The following is a 27,656-nucleotide window of genomic DNA, read 5'->3' as shown; positions in this document are numbered from 1 at the left end:
GATATGTCCTTGGCCCCAGAAGGGCTCATATGTTTGTTTCCCCTGGGCCCAGAGTACCAAACATGTCCCTTCCCGCTGTTCCCCATCCACCCCGTCCTTGGCTCCAATCCTGTCTCTCACTAGTATAAGCATAAAAGAGTAGTTATACTCCTTCTTCTAAGTTTTGACTCCATGGTGCTCTACCTTCCCTAGGTCATTTTCAGGCCTTCCTCCTGGTGGAAGGAGCACTGGTGAGAGTTGTTAAAGCACTCGGCTGCTAACTGAAAAGTCGGGGTGCGAACCCTCAGGAGAAAGATGAGGCAGTCTGCTTCCGTAAAGATTTCCAGGCTTGGAAACCCTATGGGACAATTCTCTTCTCTTCTCTAGGGTCACTATGAGTTGGCATCAACTTGATGGCAGTGTGTTTCTGTTGGTGGGGGTGGAGCAGGAAAAAAGCTTAATCTGTGGCAATATAGCTTTTCACCAGAAAGGTAATTTGGGAGTTCCAGTGGTCTGAGGGCCAAGAAAGGGGTCTGTGCCCTGGGGTTAGAAGAGCTTTTGTCAGTTATCAGAAAGGAAGTCAGCTCTGAGTCCCGAGGGTGAGGACAGTGAGAACTGCTTGGCTGCTGTTCTTGAAGTCTCTGTCACTTTGTCCCTATTGTGTTTGGCTGGTGGTTAAACATGTTCAATTTGACTTTACTGTTTGGTTTAATTGTGTGCTTATAATAGCATGGTATTTTTCATTTCATATCCTTTTTGTAAATAGGTTATCAAGTTTTGAAAAAGTCTTCAACATTTTCCATTGTGGGTTTATATTCTTTTAACTTGATTACAAGGTAAACTGGCTTTTGCAGCCTCACCTGAACCCATTCTGCACCTAAAACCTCCCTATCAGAAAAGGCTGGACATCCATTTGGACCTATCTCCCTGACTGACAGTGGATGGAAAGACAGACGATTGGTTTTCCCAAGTCATATCTGGCCTTTCTCCTGGAATCTGGGTTATGCCTCAGATACACCTTATGACTACCTTTTGGGCCTCAAACAACCTTCTTTAGCTCCTGCGTTCATGACAACTGAGAAAACAAGTGGTGTCTGAAGCTGCCTCAGCTCTGTTTTGTCCCTGTGCTTTGGTCCATGTGGCTTCTTTCAGTGCATGTTCAACTTAGAGGTTGAAAAGGGTTCTCTCTCCAAGACAACTTCGGTTCGGGGCACAGCTTCCTTGAGGTAAGACGTGAGAATCTCCACAAGGTCCGGGAGGTGAAGAGTGCTTCACAGGAAATGGTGCATTTGATGACCTGCCACCTGTCACACCAGGCTGCCTTGCCTTCTTTTACACCTGACTGTTCTTGCTTCCTGCACCTCCTGGCGTCCCACCTCATGGAAGGCACTGTGCCAGGTCCAGCAGATGGGTCTGCTTAGAGCTGGCCCGCTAATCTGGACGAGGAGGGCTAGGGCTGCGGCCACTGAACCTGGCAGAAAGGGGCTGGTGCATTAATACTTCCAAACAAAAGGGCACTTGGGAGTGGACTTGCCCTTGAAAACTGTTTATCAGCTGTCTGTTCGAATGGCTCAACAGCAAAACTGAAAGCTGCAGGCATCTTGGGAGCTAAAGAAAATCTGGAATTTTGCAGCTTGATGTGGCCCTAATGGTAAGGTAGGAGTGAGAGAACTGATGCTGGCTGCCACCCCAGGATTTGACTCCCGTTGCCACACTTGAAACCAGGTGCCACTGAGTTGACTCTGGCACATGGTGACCCCATGTCTGTCAGAGTAGAGCTGTGCTCCATTTCAGTGGGAAGTAGCTCATCAGGCCTTGTTTCCAAGATCCCTTCAGGTGGACTCAAACTGTCAACCTTCCAGTTAGCAGCTGAGCGTGGCAAGCATTTGCTCCACCCAGTGACTCTATAGCTACCCTTAACAAGTTGCTTAGACTCTGAGCCTCAGCATCCACAACTGTAAAATATGGATGATAATAATAAGCTAAACCCACTGCCATCGAGTCAATTACAACTCATGGAGACCCTTTAGGCCACAGTAGAACTGCCCTACAGGGTTTCCAAGGCTGTAAATCTTTACAGAAGCAGACTGCCTCATCTTTCTCCCACAGACGGCTAGTAGGCTTGAACCACCAACCTTCTGGCTAGCAGCTGAATGCCTTAACCACTGCAGCACCAGAGCTCCTTAACAATAATAATGCCTCCCAATGTGATTATTCTTATATCAGCTAATGAATGAGTCATCTGTGACAGTGCCTGACTTAGGGGTTCTCAAGTAATGTTGTTGTTTCCTATTTATAAAAGAACAAACCGTTTTTCTAAAAGCTCGGCATTTGAATGAGGGCTCATCATTCTGTTGACTCGGTGTAGACGCAGGTGATTGTGGTTACTGTTTCAGATGCACAAGTTAACGGTCCTTTGGGGCTTTGGTCTGATACTTTAAGTCCCTACCTTTAGCCCCTCCCGTGCGCTAATCCCGTGTCAAGGCGGTCTGCCGTTGTTTCACCAGTGTTCTGTTACCTTTCACCAAACATCTAGCAGCTGCTAAATAAAGACGTGTTGGTGAATGAATATTTTTCCTGTTTTCAGTTTTTGCCACAGCCTTTCCAAAACAGTAAGGATTCCACATTCTCTTTGGGCGTAAATCCTTCACCGCTCTAACTACCTGTGCTTTCACGCACATATGAAAGAAATATGCCCTGTGCCTGTTTCTCAGTGAATGTGTTGTTCTTAGTGTGTCCACCTGAGTGTAATTGGCTTAAGCAGAGACCTCTGGAAGACTCATGCTGCTGTGTCATTGTTGTGTGTAATACCCAGCATATTTGCCTGGACAGGGCAATCAACAGTTTTGAACGTGAAAATGTCTCTTAGCTTCTATGCGTTGTAAAAGAGTGGCTTCTGTGTCACAGGCTGCAAACTGGTTCATTCCAGTTCAACCCCCTGCTGAGAATTTGCATTTCCACCCTGATAGACAGAATCACATTTTAACTAGATCCCCGTGTGAGTCTTATGAATCCCCAGGTGATGCTGTAGCTATAAGGATCACCTGGGGACCTTGTTGAACTGTCAGCTCTGATTCAGTCTGTCAGGAGCCGAAGTGCAAGTTCTCAGCAGGGGTCCAACAGAACTGGACTCCTGGAAGCCCTGATGTATAATGCACTCTTTGAGCTTTACTCAGCCTAGGACCTGAGTGCCTTCGGAACAGATTTTAACCAACCATGCATTTTGATGGAGCTCTGGTGGCATAGTGGATAAGGGACTTGACTACTAACTGGAAGGTCAGTGGTTCAAACCCATGAGCTGTTGCAGGGAAGGAAGCCTGGGCAATCTACTTCCATCAAGATTTACAGCCTCAGAAAGCCAATGGGGTCGCTGTGAGTTGGCAGTGACTCAATGGCAGTGAGTTTGGTGGGTTTTTTTTTTTGGTTTTATCCATTTTGATTACTTCCTACTGACTTTATAGAGGTATAATTTACATACCATAAATTCATTCATTTTCAGTGTAAGTTTACAGAGCTGTTCGCCCATCACCACAGAACACTTGTAGAACATGTCACCATCCTAGACAGACCCCTGGTGCCTACCCCTTGGATTATGGAATTTTCACTCTTTCCCCAGACCGTGTCCGTACATAATGAGCAGAAGGCAGATCAGTATGAAAAGGCATCTCCTTACTGCTCACCGAGGGTTGCCAACCAGGCAGGTGACTTGAACCTCTTGAGCCCACGTGGTGGTTTTGACCCTTTTCATTTGTAAAAGGTCAAGTGACCTTCATTGGAAACTCACAAATTTGGAAACTGGTTTAGTAAATTTGAAGATGAACCATCTTCTTTTTTTCTCATCTCAGAAAACTCAGAAATGGTCACTAAATAAAATCTGAACAAGAAGCTGCTTTTCCAAATACAGGTTTCCCCCACTATCCGAAAGTAGAGCCTTCCCATGAACCCTTTCCTAAGCAGAGATGGGCGTAAAGCAAAAATGTAATTGCCATTAATTTATATGGGAAAACTTTTGAGTGTTCCCAGACCCAAAACCTAACCTTCCAAATCATACCAAATAGCACATAAAGCCTAAAATAACACTGACATGCAGCGTTCAGGGCACAGTTCACAGCTATGGTGGCTTGATGCTGAGGTGACGAGTGTAGTTCCCGGAGCAGGAGCTTGACGACACCTCTGTTGCTGCGGGGGTTGTGCACTGCCTCCTTAAGAGCCTGAAAAACATGCTAAACACTAGTTTCACTTTTCGTCTTTTTTCCTAAAAGCAAAGATCCTCTTTGAATTTTTTTTGGGTAGTGAAAATGATACTAATGGAAGTCTTTCATAAAAGCAGGAGCTCTGGTGGTACTGTGATTAAAGTATTCAGCTGCTAACCAGAAAGAAGGTTGGCGGTTTGAACCTACCAGCCACTCCACAGGAGAAAGATGTGGTGGTCTGCTTCCGTCAAGACATACAGCCTTGAAAACCATATGGGGCAGTTCTACTCTGTCCTAAAAAGGGCGTTATATGGGTTGGAATTGACTTGATGGCAGTGGGTTTTTGCGTAAAGCAAACTTTTGAAAAGCGGGGGCTACCTGATAGGAAAGTGGAAAAGAGTGAAGCCTGGGAGCTGGGGGAGGGGCTCCTGCACAGCCCTCCCAAATATTTGACCAGGGTGCTCAAGCGCGGGTCTCGGTCCGGGAGTACAGAGATCATCTGTAATTACTTGACCCAGTAGGTCTTGCACCACATACGCAGCTGGAGTTCTGAGACCACTGTGCCTAAGAAGCACCGGAGGCCTTGTTTAAAGTTCTGGTTCCCAGTCTCACCTCATTCTGATTTGGGGGTCCAGGTCAGGGTCTGGGAATCTGTGTGACAGCCTGCCACGCTGCTCTGAGTGATTCTGGTCCAGGGGCTCCACAGGTTGCCCTTGGAGAAACCTGGCTGTCCAAGGGCACGGTGAAGGCACCTTCCTGGAGACTTGGACTCCTCAGAAGGAAAATGCACTTGAAGCTGACTTGACTCTCCGTCATCCTCATATTGTACATGCCAGTAGCTTCCTCTTTGTTTTATAAGCACAACTTTGTTGCTAAACCTTACCTTTCTTCATCAAGGTTTGGGATTGTATCCAAACCAGTTTAGAAGAGATTCCACATAGTTAAAAACATTTTATCTTTTTATTAGCTGATCATCACCAGCAAATAATCTCCTGGAATTTCCCCCAAGCAGTCTTAGTGTTGTTAACAGTGACGGGAGCATTTACAGGATCTGCCCTAGTCCAGAAAAAAGGATCGTAAAAAGGTGCAGGGTCAACACAGTGAAAGGCTTCTGGCCCCTTCTCTCTGTTCACCCACACAGTTACTCCCAGGCTGACACCTGAATGGGCGCCATCTGGAATTTCTGCAAGTGTGGTTTAGTTGGAACAATGTATGCAGAGAGCTTGGAACATGGTAGGTCCCCAGGAAGTTTCAGTTCCAATAAAAGAGCACAATACAAGAATTGTTGCACACCTTGAAGGTAATCGTCACTGAATTGTACACCAGAAAGTGCTGAATTAGTGTGTGTTCTGTGTATATTCTTAACAACAAAAACTTTTTTTCTGAGAAAAGTACAACACAAAATGAACATTAAAAATATCAATCAAGGAGACTTGGCACACAGCTGTTGCTGGTTCACCACCCAAAAAACAAACCCACTGCCATTGCGGTGATTCTGACTCACAGTGACCCTGTAGGACAGAGCAGAAGGAGCTCTGGTGGCACAGTGCCCAAGCATCTGACTGCGCTAATCACAAGGTTGAAGATTCAAACCCACCAGCCACTCAGCAGAAGGAAGATTGGCAATCTACTTCCATAAAGATTTACTGCCTCGGAAACCCAAAGGGGGTCACTAGGAGCAGAACCAACTAGAAGGCAGTGAATTCGGTTTTGAGGACAGAGTAGAACTGCCTCCAAAGGGTCTTCAAGGGCTGTAAATCTTTACAGAAGCAGACTGCTTCATCTTTCTGCCACGGAGTGGACGGTAGGTTCAAACCACCAGCCTTTAGGTTATAGCAGAGTGCTGTAACCACTGCACCACCAGGGTTCCTCCTTTTTAACCACATCACTCTTAAAAATTACTACGGTGTAATATGTAAATTCTGAGCTAAAGAACACCAATTAAACGTGAACCGCGTTCCATTAAGTTCTTCTATCAGGGATTCCGCAATACGTGTGTCAGATGCAGAGACTTGAGAGTGAGTTGTTGGTGGCTCAGTTGTTCACCTTTCCATCAGCTCCACTCCAAGGAGGAAACTTGAGAAGCCCAACAATCTGGTTTCAGTGCAAACTTCTGCCTCAGGGCCAATCATTGTCAGATTTACTATGCAGACAATTCTGAGTGACTGTGAAGAAATGGTACTTTCCCCACCTGTGCTTTACAAAAAAAAAAAAAAAAAACTACCCCCCTCCTTTTTGGGAAACATGGACTGGCCCATAGTGGTTGCTGGTGCGTTTCACTAGTGAGGAAGGAGAGGGAGGCGGGAGAGCGCCTGCCCCACACTGTTCTTTTTTTCTGGAGTGTGTCTGGAAAGATGCACGTTTCTTTAGCAGCAGAGAGAAGCCCGCTTATGTAACCGAGGCGGGACAGACCCTCCTCTGTTGGGCTGAGGTCTGGCATATCCAGAGCCTCAGCTCTCTGCTCGGCACAGCCCGGCGCGGCGCTGGAGGAAAAGCAGCTTTGTCGTAAGGTAAAGAGGCATCGTGCCAAGGGCCCTCTGCTTTGCGGGCGGGAATGTGCAGCCCCTCATTTCCTTGGCGATCTGTGACCACAGAGACCCTCCAGAGGGATCAGCAGGGTGGCTGTTGACAGAAGCCACTTACATTAGCCCCCAAGACCTTTGATTTAAACTTTGTGTTTCTCTTATGATACACAGTGGACTATGGAGTTTTTGCTCATTGATACAGCCCCAGGGTAGAGAGAGGAAAAGCAGGTTATTTCACTGAAAGTTTGAGGTTTTTTTTTTTTTTTTTTAAAGTTAGAGTGTATTGACCTCTTAAATCACATTTGGCTTTTCTCAGGCTCCTGCCTGGTTACTTGTACAGAGTGGTGTCCAGATTTTTGATTTGTGGTGTTTTGCCTGTGGTTTGTGGAGCTCTGTGGTATTTACATTTGAGAAAAAAGGACTTTGAGAGTCATGTTTGGAGATTTGGTGGTGGAAGTGGTCACGGGGAATGGGGTAGTTTTATCTGTTACTGTGGCGCCCTGGTGGCACAGTGGTTAAGTACTTGACTCCTAACCTAGAGGATGGTGGTTCGGGCCCCCCAGCGGCTCCTGGAAGAAAGGCCTGGTGCCCTGCTTCTGTGGCGCAAACAGCCAAGACGATCCTGGGGGGCAGCTGTGCTGCGTCGCGTGGGGTCACTGTGGGGAAAAGGGCTCCACAGCCCCTTCCACAGCGTAGACGTGTGACTTCTGTTTTTTATTTCCTTCGAAAAGTCCCCAATGAATGAAGATGGCAATGGCTATAGAGAGTAGGGTTCACACTTTGTTGCCGCTGCGGACAGACGGACGGTTGAGCTGTTGCCTCTCTCACCACCTTTGGGCATGAAAGGAAAGGAATGGAGAGTCTTGCCTTCACAGTGAAAACAGTTCTCCTGCAAACCTGGTTATAACCCATGTTCTAAGCTTTGGTCTGGTTTTGATTTTTAGAAAAAAGTTGTAAAGTACACTGTACGAGCCCTAGAGAAGGAATGAGACAGGAAAAACCATCTGGACTATGATAGAAATAGGTTTGTGATTTTGGAAAGAGAAAAAAAAAAAGTGACTTTGCCTGAAACCCAGCAGGAATGTGGTCACTATAGCACCTTCATCTGTCACTTAACTGGAACTGGAGATTTCAAAGAAAGTCGGGTCTGTTTCTCTGAGGCAATCTCCTGTGGAATGTTAAGAGGATGTGGAGTTATGTAGATTACCCAAACAGGTTCTGACAAGTAGGTGAAGAATAGATTAAAATATAATTGTTGCCATTCTATAGTAGATTAAAAGGCATGTGGAGTTGTCCTGTACTTACAGAATAGGTGAGTTTGCCACAGTTTGTTGGTGTAAATTACTTTTGAGAAGGCTTTTAAAGCTGTAAGTGTGAGGCCTTGCCAAGCCGCTCTTTATAGCACTTTGAGTGACTGTTCTGACTATAAGTATTTTCAAGTGGGTTGTGGTAGTTCAGTTTGTGTGTCAACTTGGCTGGGCCTGGTTGAGTGGCTGGGCAGCTGGTGGTAGTTATTCCCCATGATGAGACTGGCAGTCAACTCCATGGTAGGATTTACCACAAGCAGCTGAGTAGCTGCTTTGGGTATGTGGTCTGCTTCCTGTACTTAAGAAGCAGCTTTGGGAATGGTCTCTAGCCTATGGCACACTTGGACCCTGCACGTAGTCGTGTCGTTGCTCAGCAGCCTGCTATGCTCTGCTGACCTTGGGACTTACAGTGGACTTAAGTTAATGGCCTGCCGTGTGGTTTGATAACATCGGGACTGTGCCTTTTTACTTGTCAACCTTGGGGCTTCTCAGCCTCAGCAGCCAGCTGCTGTCTGAGTGAAGAAACACCTCTAGACTCCAAGGCTGAGGGGCTTTCACCCAGCCCCTAGAGCCTGGCACTTTGAACTTGGACTTAAAGCCTCCAAATTGTAAGAATAAGCCCCTGTTTGTTAAGGCCATCCCATTTGTGGTATATTCCTGTCAGAGCGGCACTAGGGAACCAGAACAGTTGCTTAGGTCCCTCTGCGTGTCAATGAGTTGAACCTTTGCTTTGGTGGCTAATCAGGGAATGCCATATGCTGACCCCTGGATTCTGCAGTCTGTAGGTTTTTCCCTCCAACTACATAATAGTGAACCTCAAAGGATGGAGGAGCTGGATAGGGGTGGGGCAGAAGTACTCAGTACTTGTACACAGACTCCACAGAGTGGAGCACGAGTTTGCTCCTGAATGCAGGCTTTCTGCACCTTGATACTGTTGATGTTGGACCGGATAACTCTGCTGTGGGGACTGTCGTGTAGGGCATTTAGCAGCATCCCTGACTCTAGTCACTACAAGCTGGAAGTACCGCCTCCCAGTTTGCACAAAGGAAAATGTCTCCAGGTGGTGCCAGGTGCCCCCTGCAGGACAGAATCATCCCCACTTGGGAACCACTGCTGTAGAGAAATGACGTCTGAGGTCTGCTGTTGCCAATGTGGAAGGGCAAGGTGAGGGAGGCGGGAACCCAGAGAGGCGCGGTTGAGTTGGAGGAACAGCAACAGGACTGACACTTTGGTCTGACCCTGGCAGTTTACTCCCTGGTGGCGGTTTACATGTGTGGTTTTTGTTTGCAGTCATATCCTGAGTGCTGCAGGAAGGGGAGCCAGACTCAAGAACTGTTCTAGATGCGCGTTCTTCTGCCCCGGCCTTTCCCATCATGGTCCCTTATGGATCTTACTACATACAATGCTGTGGTTGTATAAAAGAGCCCTGATGACACAATGGTTACATACTTGACTGTGAACCCACTTACTGGCTCCACAGGAGAAAAACTTGGCGGTCTGCTTCCACAAAGTTTACAGCAAAACAAATACACAAAAAACCCAGTGGGGCGAGTTCTCTGTCATAGGGCCACAGCACCTAACGACAACAACATGGCTATACAGAAACCAAACTCCTCTAAATTAAATCATATCTTAAAGGCCTCCTTCTTTCTTCCTTCCAGTTGCTGAGGAGTGGATCGCAACTCATCATGTTTTTCCTTTCCCCTTTCTGTACCAAACCAGTAACCAAACCCACTGCCATCTCCTACTCATAGTGACCCTATTGGGCTTTTTGAGTTTTGCTCTGTACTGGTGACACGCAAACTGTGCCAGTCTGTGGAATTGGGCCTCCGTGTGTTGCCAATGAAGTAGACTAACCGCAGCCTTTTCCATATTGCAGGTAACAGTAAAGCCAGTGCCCGGAACTTATTAATGCTGTAGATTTTCCTGTACTTCAGCATATGCTGCTGCTTGTTTGCTCCCAGATGTTCCCAGATTACAAACTGAATGAAGCTGTAGCAAAACAAATAATGGTGCAAAAGTCCAAAAGGCCAGTCTTGGTTAGTTTCACTTGTTTTGGTAGACCCATGTTCCAGGATGGTTGAAATTTAAGTATACTCTCATATTCTCATCAAATACTTGTCTCTTAGAAGTTAAACATGTAACTTTTCCTTGGTGTTTCTCAAGGGACACAGTGCGTCATGTTAGGTGCTGTGACTTCTAGGATCTTTGCCCCCCAAACAGGCTTGAGACAGGCCGCCCTGCAGGGCTGAGGCAGGAGGCAGCATGGCATTGGCTGAACATAAGGAAACAGCTTTGCTTGTTGGCGTCCATTCTTAGTGACAGGGTTGGACAGGTCCCTGCCATTGTCAGTGAGTTGTGGTTTGATTTAGAAAGAAATCTCCACGCATCTGCATCTCTACCTGGATTTACTGGTGCACCCTTCATCACTGCTCACCCAGCAATGTCCTCATCATTCAGAACCACGCCCTTCACCACACCTGAGCTCCATGCCGGCTGGAAACCTTACTGTTTTCACTCACCATGTTTCCATTTTTTTTGTACATGTTGTTTTGTGCCATCGAGTTGGACCTGACCAATAGCGACCCCTCTTTGGGTTTTGGAGGCAATATCACTACAGAAGTAGATTGCCCAACCTTCCTTCCGAGGAATGGATGGTGGGTTTGAACCACCAGCCTTCTGGTTAGCAGTCAAGTGCCTTAGGCACTAAGCCACCTGAGCTCCTTTTGTTTACATAGGAGAGTGCCTTTTCATATGGTTGTTCATTCTTAGAGGAAGAAAATGACTCAGTGGTAGTTATTCATTCAGAGCAACTACCGAAGGTGACCTCTCTGCAGGTACTTCACTTGTTCATGACCTGTGACCCATCCACATTGTCTGTGTGAGTTTTCCTAAAGGACAAATCTAATCTTCATCTAACTAGATTAAAAAAAAAAAAAAACAAACGACTGGTTGTTTTTATTATTATTTTAATTCTTTATTGTGGTTTGGGTAACGGTTTACAGAGCAAATCGTTTTTCCATTCAGCAGTTCACACACGTTTTGTTTCATGGCAGAGACTGCGTCCCCACAATCTACCATCACTCATCCCACTTCCTCCCTGTGTTTCCTGTTTCATTCCTCCTCCTCCTCTCCTATGGCTTCCTGCCTTCTGAGCTTTGTTCTTAGGCAAATGCTGACCTTTTGATCTCAACGGGGTTGATTGTTCTAAGGAGTACCTACCTCTCTGGTCTTACTTGTTCACCTGACAGACCTATCCATCATTTGGCTGAAAGTTAACGAGGTTCACAGCCTTGTCTTGGGGGTTCTGCATTCTCGGTCTCACCAGTGAGCCTGGTCTTTTTTATGATTTTGAGTTTTGTTCCATATTTGTCTCCCGCTCTCCCCAGGACCTTCTAGTATGATATGTTTGGAGAGCCATGGAGGATCTTTTAAGGAAAAGTGGCTCTGAGTTGTAGAATTTGGGAGAGGAAGAGTTTTATAAATTTTTTTTCCCCTAAAGACCAGTAATTATATTTATTTCAAAACCATACCCTCTAAAGCGGCCCCAGGGCTTAAATAAGATAAAGAAGAAACTAGTCATGAATAAGGCATTCCTGCTCTCTGTCTTAAAGAAATTAATCTAGTCAAAAGGAAGTGCTTGTAGATGGCAAATGCGAAAACACACCTTGTTGACTCTTGTGTGTCCTGGCATGAAGTCTTAGTGGGTTGGGAATGTCTGTCCTTGGAAGTGCTCTGAGAAGTCCACACTTTCTGAACTAGGTATAGGGACGTGGGGTGTAACACTGCAGCTCCCCTGTAGTATTCAGGATGTGATGGTGTTGTGGGGTCCCTGGGTGCTGTGGGCTGCTCTCTGCTGCTGACTGAAAGGGTGGAGGGTCGAGTCTGCCCAGAGGGGCCTCAGAAGAAGGGCCTCATGGTCTCCTTCTGAAGAGTCAGCCGTTGAAAGCCCGTGAGGCATAGTTCCAGTCTAGCACATGGGCTGTCATGAGTCAGAACTGACTTGACAGCAACTGGTTGTGAAGATTGCAAGAGATAAAGAAGCAAATCATCTTGATCACTGGTTTTAGTTCACAAAGTAGCCCCAGCTTTGTGTGTTAGGCAGCGTCCCTGGTAACAGTCTGAGTCTAACCTGTGCCTTAAGCTGCAGGGGTTTATGGTGTGGCCTTGGGGGCTGTAATAAAACACACCCTGGCTTTTCTTGTTCCCCAAGCCTGCACTGTTTTTGGAAAATAACGTGTTTGTGTCCGTTACTGGTCCACGTAGAGATTGTGTCTGCTCATAAACATCAGAAGGACCAGAAACGGACCAGAAACGCCTGATTGCACTTGACTGCTTTTATCTTTGTTTACTGTGAAGTAATCACTTTGTTGGCTTGTCCTGGTTCTCTGCGGCTGGCTCCTTGCATCCGTGCTTAGTATCCGTATACCTTGTCCAAATAAACATACTTGAAAAGATGGAGACTTGTGTTTTGCCGAGTTTAGCACATCCTCTAAAAGGGAATTGAAGCCCAGCTTTCTGCTTTGTTTTGGCAGCTTGTTTAGGATGCAAAATATATCTGGTCCTGGCAACAGATTAAAGAAGGTGTTGTTTCTTTACAAAGTTTAGGGCATAAGCACTGGGGAGGGAGAAGGAGAATAGATTTCCCATTCTCCTTTTTTTTTCCCCTTAATGTTTTAAAGCATAAGGAAAAAGAAATAACGTGCTTGACAGAATTTTGTTCTGCCTTTAAACCTCAGAGTTGTAAAAACACATTGAAATGCCTTATCTCGGCTCACACAGCCCTGTGTGGTTTAGCACTGCCCATCTCTACCTGGCTGCTTCCACCTTTCCCCTTCATCCTGCACCCCAGCCCCACTGGCTGCCTTCTGTCTCTGGAGCACGTGCTCTTTCTGTCTGGGAGTGTTTGCCCTCACTGTTCCTCTGCCAGGCCTCTTTGTGCTTCTCAGCACTCAGCCTGCCTGTTACTCCCTTGAGAGGCCTCGCCCATCACTCTTGCCTAAGTTGCCTCCACCTACTCAACCCACAGGTCATTTTCTGTCCCCTGACCCAGTTCATGGCACGTTTACCTCAACCACCTGAAATGCTTGTGTATTTGTACACATGTTTATTGTCTCAGCCTTTGACAGACTGTAAGCTTCATGACAACATCTAAAATGTTACCTGGTAGAAGGTAAGTGCTCAATAAATGGAGGGATCCATGGAAAAGAGAGAGGGAGGGAGGGAGGGAGACAAGGCAAGGAAGGAGGGAGGGCGGAGGGAGAATGAGCCGCCTGCCTGGTGAGCTCCTGCTTTGCATGAAGTCCAGCTCAGGGGCTCGTCTCCTGTGACACCCCCTGACTCCCCAGACAGTGGTCTCGACCTCCCTTTCTCGCCCACGTCCACCTCACTTTGTACATTATACCACCCATCTTATGCTCTTGTCCTGATTTGCTTACCTGCCTGCCATCCACCCTTCTGCACTGGAAGCTCCTTGGAGATGAGAATGACGGGGAGATGCAAATGGTCAAGTGCTAACTTCTAACCCAAGACTGGTGATTTGAAGGCACCCAGAGGCACCACAGAAGAGTGTCCTGGCGACTACTCCTGGGAGGTCACGCCCCTGAAAATCCTGCGGGATGCAGTTCTGCACTGAGACGCACGGGGTCGCCGCTAGTCAGAATTGACTCAGTGACACCTGGTTGTGGCTCGTGCTGTAGTTATTGGTTGGTTATTGGTGCCTCCACATTTCATAAATATGTCCCATTGAAGTCCTCTAAACAACTGCTTTACTCTCATCTCGGTTTTGCATATGAGGAAACTGAGTCTCAGAGCAGCTTGCCTGAAGGCATAGATGATTAGGGGCAGGTCAGAATGTGCATCCAGGTTGTGGGGTGTCTAGCACCTGGCGCTCACACGTCTGCCATGAATGAGACCCATGAGCTTCCCTCCTCCCTTCTCTTCCAGATCCTGGGTCTATGAGCTGATAATCCAGTAGTCTCTCTGAGGACAACTAGCTGGTGTGCCTTAAGTCACTTTTTTTTAACTGACAGGGCTTAATTGCTTAAATTCTCATTTTCCTTAGGGTAAACGAATCTATTAATCGAAACTTGAAGTGGTGTCAAGGTTGTTCAGCTGTCAGCCCTAGGAATAAGTTTCCCTCTTCTTAGCATAACATCGATTTCCCTTAGAATATGAAGCTTAAGCTGAGACCCAAAAAATCATAGCCGCGGTAGGTGCACATTTCGAGGGGAAGAGACTAGGCAGAAAGTAAAAGCCTAGCATGTTGGCATCTCTCTTGTATTTTTAACATAATGAAGTGCTTCGAATCACCTCCCTCTCTGGGACACCAGTCTTTGTATTTGGTTGGCTCCAAGCATGCCACTGGTAGGGCTGCAAGCCAGATGGTGCTCCTTTGTCGATACATATATGTGGTCCTCGAAGCCGGACTGAGGAGCCCTAGTGGCGTAACAGTCCAGCACTCAGCTGCTATCTGACAGGTCAGCACTGCAAGCGCACCAGCCACAATGAGGAAGAAAGAACTGGCAGTCTGCTCCCATAAAGATCACGGCTTGGAAAACCCTATGGGACAGTTCTACTCTGTCCTGTAAGGTAGCTGAGTCAAAACCATCTTGACAGCACACAGCACCACTACAAGCTGGCTTACACCCTGACTGTATGCAGCCAGTTCTGAGATGGTAAAACTGCTCTCTCTACATCGAACTGAGGTGGAAATTGGTTCCCGTGGCCACGCCTCTGGATGCAGATACAAAATAGAATTCCCTTCAGTCACCCTCTGTGGTGTAAGTCTCAGCTGTGCGTGAGGCAGCCCACCTGGCATATGGGGCGTGGTTCCTTCATTACATCTCGAACTTTCCAGTCCCAACAACAGCTCTGAGGGCAGAGTCTGCTGCCTTGTCAGGCTGGCCTGTCAGAGCTTTCCTTGGCATGGAACCAAGTTTCACCCAGATTTGGGGCTGACATAGCTGGTTCTCTTTTTCTGGGTGGGAGGTGTGATAAGCAGGAATGTGGTGCCAACATGCCGGGTGTGGATGTCAATAAAAAACCATGAAAGGCCCCTTTATTGGGGGCAGGACCCCTGAGAAGTTCTCAGTTGGCTTGTGTACAGAGACATGTGGGTGAACCCCAAATGTGTCATCATCGCCTCTCTGGCCATCACAAAGAACAGGAGCAAAGCCAGAGGGACTTTTGACTTTTGACACAACTTCTCAATGAGCACCCTCGACTTGGCTGCACTCACTGGTAAATGTGTTCTGTGGTTTGCAGTTTAACTGGTTCTGTGGTGAGTGTTAAAAGGAGTTTCTGATTGATTAATTGTTCCTGGAATGCCACTCCCAGCCCAGGGTTGTTTGGTAACTGGGGCCTTGCCTAATTTGCGCTGCCAGAAGAGTGAACAAATCTGTCTTCGAAGCAGTGCAGCCAGACTGCTCCTCTCCTCGGAGGCAAGGATGGTGAGATTTTATCTCCCCTACTCTGGACGTGGGAGCTCTGGTAGCATAGTGGCTAAGACACTTGCCTGCTAACCAGACGGCTGGCGGTTCAAACCCACCAGCCACTCCTCGGAAGGAAGGTTGGGCAATCCTGCTTCTGTAGTGAGACTGCCTCGGAAACCCAAGGAGGGGTCGCTATGAGTCGTGTTTGACTCGACGGCACATAACAACAACAACAGCACCACTCTGGACATGAGATCCAGAGCAGCCAGTCCCTGGAGGAGGATATCATGCTTGGGAAAGTACAGGATCATCAGGAGGGAGGCAGACCATCAGCCAGGTGGATTGACTCAGAGGCTGATCAGTGAGCCCCCAAAAGCGTAATGACTAAGGATGGCACAGATCTGGGCATTGTTTTCATTCTGTTGTACGTAGGGCCACTGAGTCGGAACAGACTTCAACAGCACCTGACAACAATTCCAACATGAGAATCCTGGTGGCACATTATTTAGAGTGCTTGCTTCTAACCAAAAGGTTGGCCGTTCAAACCCACCAGCTGCTCTGTGGAAGAAAGATGAGGCAGTCTGCTTCCGTAAAGATTTAGTCTTAGAAACACTATGGGGCAGTTCTACTCTGTCCTATAGAATCACTATGAGTTTGAATCAACTAGAACACAGTGGGTTGGTTTGGTTTGGTTTGGTTCCAGCATGGGCTAGGAGAAAAAAAGGCCTGCAACTCAGCTGGTTCCTGGGCCTGACTGGCCGCTAGCCAGCAGTGGTACTTCTATTTTGTATCTACCTGCTTTTCTGACTTAAAGGTGATTCCTGCCCGAGATCCCACTTGATTGCAGGAGGATGGTTTATGACTGCCCAGCAATCCCCTGGCACTGTCCAAGTAGACAAATTATAAGAATTTTCTTTAAAAAGTAATATACATATTAGAAAACCCTAACCCATTGTCACTGAGTTGATTCCAACTCATAGCGACCCCATAGAACAGAGTAAAACTGCCTTATAGGATTTCCAGACCCGTAAATATTTACAGAAGCAGACTACACATCCTTCTCCTGGGGAGCAGCTGATGGGTTCAACACCAGGTCAGCTAGCAGCCAAGTCTTAACGCACTGTGTTGCCGGGGCTCCCTGAGTAATATATACTCACTATAAAGAAATACATGAATAAACAAGTTTGTACACAATGCACAGTTATGTAAGGCAGCGGAGCAGCACACTTCCTTTAAAGAGCCAGTGAGTATATTCAGCCCTGCAGACCATGGAGTCTCTGTCTCATCTACTCATATCTGCTGTTATAGGGCAAAGCAGCTGTACAAAAATAAACCTAAATCCACTGTCATTGAGTCAATTCCAGCTCATAGTGACCCTACAATGGAGCAGAACTGCTCCATATAGTTTCTAAGACTGTACATGTTTCTCACAGGGAGTGACTGGTAGGTTCAAACCGCTGACCTTTTGGTTAGCAGCCGAATATTGTAACCACTGCACTACCAGAGCTCCTTGACAAGATGAATGGCCACATTTGTGTCTCATTGTTTAGTTTGCACCAAGAGCTCACACCAAATAGAAAAGAATTCATACTTAGGTAAATGATTGCTGGACAGTCAGAGGTGGTGAGTGGCTTGCTTCATGTTGTTCCAGAGTCCAGGCAGCCCTGCAGGTTCACCTTACCTGGGCTGTCACGTCTCTGTAGGCAGGAGCATTTCTGCCCGACCTGTTCTGCGCAGAGTGCCTCCCAATGGGGAGCAAACACGGGCTTTGCCTGATGATGATGTTTGCAGAGCGAGTCCAGATTGAACACCATGTCTGACATGAGTCGATGGCTGTGACATCTTGAAGATGTCAGGTGTGGGCCATGGTTAACAAGGACAGCCAGCACTCAGGCCCAGACCACCCTTTGGAGCCTGTGTGCTTAGGGTTGTCCTCTCCATTGTAAAGTGCTCTTTCCCTCCTGAGCCTCCTCCTCTGGGTGAGGAAAGGGGCCGGAGTAGTACTGTTGTTGTGATGGGGAGCCCCTGGGTGGTGCCGACAGTTAATGCACTCAGATGCCAATCGGGAGGTCGGAGGTTCAAGTCCACCCAAAGGTCCCTCAGAAGAAAGGCCTGCCTCTGGGGGGAGGGATCTCCTTCTAAAAAATCAGTCATTGGAGACCCTCGGAGGCGCAGTTCTGCTCCGACACACAGGACCGCGGTGAGCTGGAGTCAGACAACTGTGGCTTTGGTCTCGGGGAGCAGCCCCTCTCTCTCAGGAAAACCCTCCGTAGCTCTGGGGATGACACCTGCTGGTCATTATTCGCGTTCTAAAATCAGACACAGGAGGGTGCCAGCCAGAGCAGCGGGGCTGCTGGGAGTTTCCTTACTGATTCCAGCGTGGAATTGTTTGCGTATCTGATACTTGGATTGAAGAGGAAACAGAAGGAAGGAAAGGTCTCTCTTGTAACCCATGGGAGTTTCTATTTCATTTGGTGCCAGCTGAAAAGTGGCATTTCCCAAGCTTAAACCAGCATTAATTGGGCAAAGTTTGACCAAATCCAGTGTGAGGCCCCAGTAGCCAATACCATCTTTTGGTATCATTTTTCAGGAAAAAAAGACATACTAATGCAGAAACTAAAAGGTTGTGGCTGGATGTGTCCTCTGTGTTAATAGGTGGTTCCAGGGAATGGCTGTTGCTGTCTGTGTGACACGAGGCTCTTGGACACACAAGGCCTTTAATTTTTCATGTTGAGGAATGATGCTCAGTAGCTTCAGACTCTTAGTGCCTTTGGTCCCAAGTGACAAGCTCTCCTCAAACCAGCTGATGCAGAAGGGGACCCTTACTTATCACCAAGCAGCTCTGGTGGGGATGAGGTGGGCAAGGGGGCGCCGGAGCCAGGCCCCAGTGCTGGTACCTGCCCTCATGCTCGCTCTGCCTCCGTCAGCACATCCAAGTGTGGATTCTGCTCATAAACTAGCTGTGCGTGAAGAAGGCGTGACCCACAGCCACCCGGAGCTTCTCACCCGCAGGGAAAGGGCTCTTTCCCCCCAGCTCACATCAGGAAGTCCTGGGGAAGATTGTTACAATGTGGTACCCACACAGCTCTGGACCACTCACTGTGGCCAGCGTAGGCTCATGGGAGACAATAACAGCTCCGTGTCTGGAGTCGGGGGATGGCGAGGCACCCCAAAAAGCAGGGTAGCCTTACATGGTCTCTGGAGGCATTGTGAGCTTGGAGTTGTTGTCTGGTGCTGTCAAGTCCACCTCCAACTCATAGCCACTCTGCGCACAAGAGAGCAAGACACTGGCCGGTCCCGCACCATCCCCCAGGTCAGTTTGGATTCTTGTGAGCCATAATGTTTCCATTAGTTGATGTTCAGAAACAGATTGCCAGGCCTTTCTTCTTAGTCTGTCTCACTGAAACCTGGTCAGCATCATAGCACCACGCACGCCTCCACTGACAGATGGGTGGTGGCTGCGTGTGAGGCTCATCGGCTGGGAATTGTACCCAGATCTCCAGCATGGAAGGTAAGGATTCTAGTGCTGCACTGTCATTGCCACCAAGCTTGGAGTAGCTAGTCCAGTTTGTGGGAGCTTGAGGAACAACTCGCCTAATCTGAATGTTGCAGTGCAGTCATGTGTTACTTTTAAATGGCCCTTGTCTTGACTTGCTTTGAACGTGACTTGTACATGGGCTCCTCTTTTCCATCCCTGCTGCATTAACCTGGCCTCAACCTCTTTCCAAGTCCCAGAAGGTCCTCAGAAGCCCTATAGGATTTTTCTTTTCCCAAAAGGTCAGCGCATTTACGTTCAGACAGAAAGCACGAGGTGGCTAGTAATTTAATCTTTAATCCCTAAGAATTTATGATGGTAGATCTCAGTGGCAGATGCCTTTTGTCTCCTATTTCAGCTTTTAAACTAAAGCTTTCAGCTTTTAAACAAGATCACTTCTAGTAGGGAAAAAGCTTTAAGCTCTGCTCAGTGGCCCTGTGGGAGGCCTGTTTCCTGTACTTTGAATGCAGTTTTTTTGTGTGTGTTTTCATGCATTCGCTGTAAGAAGTACTGTTCCAGTCAGGATGATGACTGCAGACATTATCAAAACACCCCAAGTTCAGAATTCAGTGCACAGTTTCACTACTGTGTCTGCCTCTGGTTCACGTAAGGAGTCCTTGGATGCCAGGCCTTTCTACTCCACTCGGACACAGTTGGGGTAGCTATGAGTTGGAATCAAATTGACAGCAACTGGATTGGCTGCAAAGGTTGGAGAATTACATTTTTTATTCCCTGGTATATTGTGAGCAACACAGAGAAAGCCATCGGTGGATAATCAGAAAAGAGATGCCTTTGTAGCCTGTAGGCCAGACAGTTACTCCTTGGATCTAATCAATTGAGAGATGGCACCATTTAGAAACTTCTCAGCCTTGTGATTACATTAAGTCTCTGCCTTCATCTTGGAAATTTGAAACATGATCTGATTTAACGTGTCTCAGTGACTGACTAGAATCTGCAGGACACCGATCCTTGCTGACACTCTGGCAAAAGATCTATTTATTGGTAGTGTTGACATTCGTCACCTTTCATGGAAAAATTGATTCTCTTTGTCTACTAGCCTTGGTCTAGACAGGAAATACTAAGAATCCATTTAGCAGTTCTTTTGTTCCTGTTTGAGGAGGGGACACCCTTGGCTCTCACCAGCGACCAGAATTGGTGGAGGACTTTGAATTCACATTGACACTGAGCACACCAGCCCTGCACATGGAGTTTGATTTTTATGGTCAGTCATTTACTTTAGGTCAGGAAGAGGGGAACTGAGCCATGTCAACCTGATGAAATTGCCATGACTTGGTATTAACGAGGTCGGGATAAATTGAGTGTGAAAACATTACAGCCGGATGGTGCCTGCCAGTGGGTTTCTTTGTAGTAATTATTTTTGCTTGATTTAAGAGGTGGTAGCAGACTGGCTGTTACTGGAACAAAGCTGATTTCTTCCTGTTCTGAGCCATTATGTTGTAGGTTAGGGACATGTGACACACATTTTTCTCCTAAGATTGCTGCATTTCTGCAATGAAGAATAGGGCTTTTCTCTCTTCTCTTTCTGTCCCCTTAAGGTTTCTTCTAAGTTTATCACAGTTGTTAACAGTACAGTGGGTAAGAAATGACATTTAAGCTGATCATTGCTCATGGAAAATTATATAGAAAAGTAACTTCAGGTGGAGAGAAGTCTGGTGAGCTCCTCCAAGATTTAGGTTTTCTAGGTTTGGTTTTGTTTGCTAGGGAAAGGGAGGGGCATGGAATAATACAGGTGGGTACCTTCTTGATTGTAGTGTGAATGATGTGGGGGAAAAGATTGTGTGCTTTGTTATAAACAGTAATACCAGCAAGACTCTGCTTATCTAAACCCAGATCACTGGCCCCATCTTACATGCTGTCTCCCCCGACCCCTTGAATTCTAGTTAACCACTGTCTTCTCCTCTTAACGCAGGAGCACTGTCTTTGATTCAGCAAATGCTTATTGGGCACATAGGATTTGCCACATGGTGGGGATGCAGAGATGAATAAAATTCTTGCCCAAAGACTCTTGGCCTCCATGTGGGCCTCCATGTGGGCAGGCGTTAGGTCCCCAGCAGATGGGGCCTGGCGTTAGTAAAAACAGTTGTGGTTGGTCAATTCCGACTCCTGACGACCACGTGTGTCCCAGTAGAACTCTGCTCCGTAGGGTTTTCGTGGCTGACTTTTGGAAGTCACACACAGGCCTCTCTTTCGAGGTGCCTTTAGGTGGACTAGAACCACCAACCTTCTGGTAAGCATCTGAGTGTGGTGACCATTTGTACCGCCCAGGGACTGGGTGACACTCATGTCTACTAAGTAGTCAGTGTGCATGCCCTGCATTGGCTTGTAACACATTTTGTTTTTCCAGGTCGCTAATTCTGGCCGTATTTATGCACAGGAAAAACAGAACGTTTTGTTGAGCCTTCTGCCTTTAATAGACTCATTACTTTTGGAATAAGTATCTTCCCTCTGGGAAAGTTCACCAGAGTCATTTTGGTGCCCCCTATGGCTGGCCTGCAGCAAGGAAGTAGCAGCTTTACTTGGCTAATTGGATGGAGGGAAATTGACTTGTCTTGGAAGGAGATTGCCTAGACTGGCTTTTCTGCTCCAGGAAGACAGTGAGAGCAGCTGTCCACCTGAACTGCCAGTAGGAAAGGGCAGCGTTGATACGATGCTCAGAGCTGTAGGAGGGAAAGCCGGAGAACAGAGACAGCTGGTTTTTCTGTTGAGAATGGTGAGTATTCTCTGCAGGGGACCCGTTTGTTGCATGCTGAAAGAAATAGAATGACTCCTTGTCAAGAAATGCACTGGGAGCAAGGTTACAGGAAATAGAACTATTCTAGAAGGAGGGCACTAAATAAAAAAGAGGAAAATACAGCTTAGAACAGAATAAAAATCCCACTGTGAATTCACCAGTATAACTTGATCTCAAATTTTTTTTCTGCCCCTGTTCTGTAACATTAAAATTTTTCTTAGCAATATACTTATGTGCTTTTGATCTATAAATTTGGTGTATAATTCTTTCCTCAAACAAGAATATAACACTTTATATGTGTCCTATGCTAGCTGATTGCATAATTACAGTCATAATGTATGATTATAAAAGACACAATGCTTGCCTTAATGGAACTTAGGATTTAGTGGGAGTCCTAAAGCTTGTAAATACCTACAAGTTCAAGGCAGAATGTGAGTGGAATAACTATAAATGCTTTTGGAACGCACAGTGGGCAAAAGCCATGTCTGGCTGAGAGAGATTAAACGATAGGTCCTAGAGAAGGGAGTATTTGGGCCAAGCTTAATGCCTTGGTATTTCATTGTATAAAATACACTATTCTAATTTAAATTAAAAAAAAAACAAAAAAAAACCTAATATATGGCCAACCCCTTTATTGGCAAAAACCAACAACAATAACATATGGCCAACCCCTTTATTGGACTCTGGAAATAGAAAAAAGAATAGGACAATGACCTTGCCCCAGGGAGTGAGAGTCTAGTGGGGGAACCCTGTCAGTAACCAGCAGTTGTAATGTGTTATATTATGTAAGTGGTATACACTTTATATAAATGTGTAAATAAAATGCATATTCAAGCATGACTCAGTGCCAGTCAGAAGGAATGCCTGAGTCTGGGGAGCTGCAGAAGGGACATTCCAGTCTGGAAGTTCCCACCCTGGGCTGTGCTGTAGATTCCCTGGGGAGCTTTCTAAAAATGCTGATGTCCAAGCTCTTAGAGACTTCTGCCAGCTCTCGAAGGGGCGCAAATCTCCCATCTTCTTAAAACGACCCAGCTGATTGTGATACAGAGGGAAGGTTGGGTGTAGCTTCTTGGCAAATTCCAGAAGTGGGAAAGCACGGGCCCATCAACCTATTTGAGGCTCAGCTAGCTGTCCAGAGCTTGGGCGGGCTGTATTGAGATGGGTGAAAGACAAAGCTGGACAGGTCAATGGGGACCAGATGGTGGAGGTTGTTGAGTGCCCAAGTTAGCAGGTTTGACTGCTAACCTTACGGTTAGCAGCCAAATGCCTTATCCACTATGCCACCAGAGCTCCTTAACTTTTTCGGTAGGCAATGAGAAGATGTCAAAGCCTTCTTCTCAGGAAAGCATTGTGATGCATGTGATATTTAATAGAAACTGACCTGGTATTCAGAATAGAGGTGGGGAGGAGGAGGGTGTTGCTCGTGGTACAGATGTGATGTGCTGAGGTCAGAACCTGAATGGAAGCCGCAGGCCCAGAAAGAGAGGATGGAGAAGGAAGAACTGTTAGTTTGGGATGAGGGGGTGGAAGAGTCCCTCAGTCACTCCAGAAGAGTCCCCATCTCTGCTTGGGGACCTGAATGGCCACACAGCACAATGACCAGCATCTTGGTGGCTGCCAATAGTTCATCCTTGCTTATGTTCTCAAAATCCTTCTCATACTGCCCTCTATGCTGCTCCTTATTTTATGGATGTGCGTAGGTATCTTCTTCTTTCTTAAAAATAATTTAGTTTATATCATTGTTGAAAATAAACACAGCAAAACATACAACATCTCAACAATTTCTACAAGGACAATTCAGTGACATTGACTACATTCTTTCAGTTGTGCAACCATCCTCACCCTCCTCTTCTGTATTGTCCCTCCCTTGATGACATGAACCCACTGTCCCCTAAGCTTCCTAGCTAACCTTTCAAGTTGCTGTTTTCTTTTCATTTGTCAGGTATCTTGAAGGCCACCTAATTCAACCATCCCATTCTACAAAAAAGGAGTCTGAGGCCTGGAGAGAGAAAATGCCCAGCCCAGGGTCTCATAGTTAGGACCCAAGGTGTCCTGACCCCAGTCCAGGGCAGTTTAGAGGAGTCCCTGAAGGCTCTTCCTCTACCATTGGGCCAGCTTCTAAAACAGGCTAAGTTAGTGGTCTCTGACCCACTAGAGTAGAAAAAAATTAAAACACCAGGAAACATGACCACACCCGGTATTTCAATGTCCTCACATAGATCGTGGAGGGTCTCTGAGTGCAGGGTGCTGCCCAGGTTGGATCAAAGCCCTAAGAGGAAGCACTGCACTTCTTTCCAGAGTTGCTCTGGCCGGGCAGCTGGGCTTTCCTGTCTCTCCCTCGTCAGAGGGCCCGGCCGGCTTTGACTGAGCTCAGTAGACTCCTGTAGAACTGAGAACCCAGGGCAGTCCGCTGCCCTGAGGCAGATGCTGGCTGTGCAAGAGCTGTCGGCTGGTGTTGCACAGTCCAGCATTTTGAAGGTTACAGACCTCTGTGGCTGCAAAATAGAACCGAGACTTGACAGAATCAAAGTACGTGGCTTGGGCTGTCTTCTCTTCCAGTGTCCAGTCCAGGAGAGTCTCCTGTTCCCTCTGACAGATGCCTCCTGTCACCTGTGGGCTGGTGAGCAGTGATGGAGGTGTGGCTGGCAGGGTGCCTGCCTTCCCAGCACTCCCTGCTTATCCTGGCTCCCAGCCTCCAACCTGCCCTTCAAGAGGAATCCAGAGGACTTGGGGCAGGGCAAGTACCCGCCCAGCCTGTGGAGATCTGGAATGTGAATCCATTTATCTGTCTCTTTGCAGAGTAGAGAAACGCTTTGGATCCAAAGCCCATGTTCCTTAAATGTGCACTGATTTGGGGCTTTGTGAAGGCTAAACTCAGAAAAACACGCTCATGATCATTGAGGCAATTCGGACTCATAGCAACCCCCGGTGAGTTTCCAAAGCTGTAAATCTTTAGGAAGTAGATTGCCCCATCTTCCTTCTGTGGAGCAGCTGGTGTGTTTGAACCACTGACCTTCTGGTTAGCAGCCAAATGCCTGCAAAGGCTGCCAAACCCAAAGCCATTGCCATCAAGGCCATTCTAACTATAGTGTCCCTACAGGACAGACTGGAACTACCCCCATAAGGTTTCCAAGGCGATAATCTTTACAGAAGCAGGCTGCCACATCTTTCTCCCATGGAATGGCTGGTGGGTTTGAACTGCTAACCTTTCCATTTGCAGTTGAGCACTTAACCACTGCACACCAGGGCTCCTCTGCCAAGGCTAAGGGATTCTGAATTCTTTGTATATCTCCTCTTCCCCCTAGAATTTACTGTTTCCTCTAGTTTTTCTTCCCACTGACAATTAGAACTGAGACTCGGTAATTACTAGAGGCAAACCTCCCCACTACTCTCAGTCAGACCGACTCTGTGCTCCATAAATTCCAGGCTGGAAGGTGGAGTTGTTTGTGAAAGCCGGTAAAGCCCAACCACAATGGGATGGGAAATCAGACAAGGATGTTTTTAAAAGCAAGCTGTGTTTTACTGACTGCTCCAGTATTGGTTCCCACCCTGAAGGCTCCTCTAGCCCTGGGGAAGAAAAAATATTTTTAGTCTGATAGTGTGCCTGGGCAGCCCAGAGCTGAGCCATTTGTAAAACAGCCCTGATAATGCAGAGGAAGGGTTTTGTTAGGAATAGCTTGTAAATGAGCTCCCAAGGTCCCAAAGTCGGGGTACCTACGACGGACAAGGCACCTTGTCTTACTCAACTCCTCTGAAGTCCTTTCTGGTTTATTTTAGAATGGAAATATTTAGGAAGGGAAAAGGATGGGGTGTGATGGGGAAATGGCTGCAATCCCTGGGGAAGGACAAATCACAGCACTGGAATGTACTCAGAGATAACAAGTCAGTGAAGAAAAACAGTTGACAAGCTAGAATCTCACTGCATAAGCTATTTGCTGCATACTGTATAACAAGTTGAAGTATTATTAATTTTTTAAAAGTACTGCTTCTCTGTGTTTCTGATCATTTACAAAATTATTACCAAAAAAAACCAAACTCACTGCCTTCGAGTCGGATCCGACTCACAGCGACCCCTCCTTGGGTTTCTGAGGCAGTATCACTACAGAAGCAGGTTAATTATTACTGCAATATTAAATAAAGGAGAGAATGCTGTGACAGTCTGCTTCCATAAAGATTACAGCCTTGGAGACCCTATGGGGCAGTCCTACTCTGTCCTTTAGGGTCACTATGAGTCAGAATCCACTTGATCGCAACGGGTTAACAGGTTGTCCCATCATCTGGTTCCACTGGGCTCCTTCTCTCTCTTTCTCCCCACCAAATGCATTTAGTTGTGCTGTTTGGCCACTGGAAGATGTTTCTTGCTCATCTTAGAGCAGCTGGCATGGATGAGACCCTTTGGGTTGCTGTTATTGTGCATTCCTGATGCTGTTGTGTTGGAAAGGAGACCAGGAATGAGATCATGAGTAATAACAAACCTTAAGTTTTTGCCCTTGAACAAGAGACAAAATCTATCCAATTGGGGTTAGGTTTCAAGAGTATTGAACTTGAAGGCAAATATTTATCTTCTTGGGTTAAGAAAGGGAAGGATGTAAAACCTTTGACCTTGGGTGTAAGGGGTAGTTAGTGTCTGAGTTTGGAGGGAAGGTTGTGTTAAGCCAGAAGGGTAATGAATTTCTCACTGTCAGCCTTCCCTGGAACTGTACTCGTGTGTGTGTGTGTGTGTGTGTATTTTTTAACCACACATGGAGTAACAACAGCAGACGTGATCCCTACTCGATGTTCACTGTAACACTCCACATTGGATCCCAGAGAGTCTCTCCCTCCAACTTCCTGAAGAGGTCCCTTTAAAATTCCTTCCAGAGTGTATGTTTTTAGAAAGAAAGCAGCCCAGAGTCCTGTCATCTGGTGCTTTGCCACCCAGTTCATCCTTTCCCTGTGTCATGTTACTGAAATGAAAGTGAATTTATAAATTACTAAAGTTTTCTTTAATTTACACAGCAACCTTGCAAGCTAGGCAAAACCAATACTTTGATAACCTCTTACTATTACAGAACATACAGCTTTTAGGAGGCTGATCTTTTCCGAAAGCACCTAGGATGGAGACAGTAGAGAGCTGGGTGTCAGCATGTGCAGCCCACCTGGACGGACAGTAAAGGCTTCAGCCACACAGCTTTCCCGAAGATCTGCCTTCTTACCATTCATTCCCGACATTGCACACATAGAAACTGGGACCAGCCTTGTGACTTCTCCATAACGGAACAGCTAACCCCTCCTGAGGAGACCCCAGGCACTAACTAGAACCCTTTTCTAGTGAACAGTTTCAACATCACCTTAAATGAGTTCTAGGAAGACCAAGTTGCACAGTGGTTAAGCACTCAGCTACTAACTGGAAGATCAGCAGTTCAAACCTACCAGCTGCTCACTGGAAAAAGATCAATCTGCTTCCATAAAGATGACAGGCTTGGAAACCCTGTAGGACTAATATGCTTTCTACTATGTCGTATGGGGTCTCTATGAGTCTGAATCGACTCGACACGGCAATGGGGAAACAAGTTTGTATTTTGCCAGGGAGAGCCTTAAGAAGATTCATTGGATCTTACCTGGATGGTCATAGCTTCTGCACTTCCTCACAATAATTTATGGAAGAAGGAAAAAAAAGTCACATTATTTTTAACTGTCCAAGCTACCAAAGTAATTTCCAGTACTTCTGAGTGCCTTGATGTAGCAGGATGTGGGGAAGGGGAGAATGGACTTAATCTAAAGGTGGTGATTTGAACACTGCCTCTGTAACTTTGGGGACCTCTCTTTGCCCTGAAATGCCATAAGAATAGTAGAGTACCTCATGAAGGGTTGGATGGATTAAATACGAAAGGACTTTCTAAATGTTTAACTACAGAACAAATGCCAAGGGTATAATTGACAATAAAAATGA

General features: G+C 46.7%; 1 protein-coding gene across 1 annotated transcript in view; it reads left to right on the top strand.

The window, feature by feature from the left end:
- The window catches only part of ABLIM1 (actin binding LIM protein 1), a 235,739-nt gene that overhangs the window by 139,658 nt on the left and 68,425 nt on the right, over positions 1 to 27,656 (top strand). The gene's annotated exons all lie outside the window — the stretch shown is intronic.

This window comes from Orycteropus afer, unplaced genomic scaffold (assembly GCF_000298275.1).
Source record: "Orycteropus afer afer isolate SDZICR_OR568_19922 unplaced genomic scaffold, OryAfe1.0 scaffold00082, whole genome shotgun sequence".
NCBI lineage: Eukaryota > Metazoa > Chordata > Mammalia > Tubulidentata > Orycteropodidae > Orycteropus > Orycteropus afer.
Note: the sequence above shows the minus strand (reverse complement) of the source record. Positions and strands in the feature narration are given on the sequence as shown.